Genomic DNA, 969 nt, shown 5'->3' with positions numbered 1-969 from the left:
AAGATAGAGGAGGGTTATAAAATGATGAAGGAGCACGTCTCAGTCCACAAAACACAAATATTGATCCATTTCTCAACACTAGCCAGCTCGTTCTTCCTCCTGAGTTCAGACCAAGCCGGTGCCGGGAGGGAGCCCGACTGTGCCGGCAGCCATAGAAGCCCTCAGTGACCTGCTGGACTTGGGTGGGTGTGGGGGAGGCGAGCGGTGGACTCCCTTCCCCATCCTCTGCAGGACTCCTGTGGCTCCTTGATGTTACTGGCACCAAGGCGACCTCCTGCATGGACAATGCCAACGGAAATGTGGGCAGAGGGGGGTCACCAGGATGACAAGCAGCAGGCATCACCACAACAGCACTGGATGGGCTCAGATCATACATCCGAGAGTCCTGAAATAACTCAAATGTGAACTTGTGGAACTCCTGACAAAAATATGTAATCTTTCATTAAAATCTGCCTCCATTCCTGAGGACTGGAAGGTAGCTAATGTCACTCCCATCTTTAAAAAGGGTTCCAGAGGAGATCCGGGAAATTACAGGCCAGTCTGACATCGATACTGGGTAAGTTGGTGGAAACTGTTATTAAGGAAAGAATTAGTAGGCACACTGATGAACAAAAACTACTGAGGCAGACTCAGCAAGGGTTCTGTAAGGGAAGATCTTGTCTCACTAACCTGTTAGTGTTCTTTGAGGGAGTGAACAAACATGTGGACAAGGGGGACCCAATAGATGTTGTTTACCTTGACTTCCAGAAAGCTTTTGATAAAGATCCTCATCAAAGGCTCCTAAGTAAGCACAATAGTTACGGGATAAAATGACAAGTCCTCTTGTGGATCAAAAACTGGTTAATTAATAGGAAACAGAGAGTGAGTATAAATGGGCAATTTTCTCAGTGGAGGGTGGTAAGCAGTGGGGTACCGCAGGGATCAGTACTTGGTCCACTGCTTTTTAACTTGTTCATTAATGATTTGGAG

The sequence above is a fragment of the Gekko japonicus genome, unplaced genomic scaffold (genome assembly GCF_001447785.1).
Source record: "Gekko japonicus isolate JY-2015 unplaced genomic scaffold, Gekko_japonicus_V1.1 scaffold5238, whole genome shotgun sequence".
Classification (NCBI taxonomy): Eukaryota; Metazoa; Chordata; class Lepidosauria; order Squamata; family Gekkonidae; genus Gekko; species Gekko japonicus.
The sequence above is the reverse complement of the archived record's forward strand: the minus strand, read 5'-3'. Positions refer to the sequence as shown.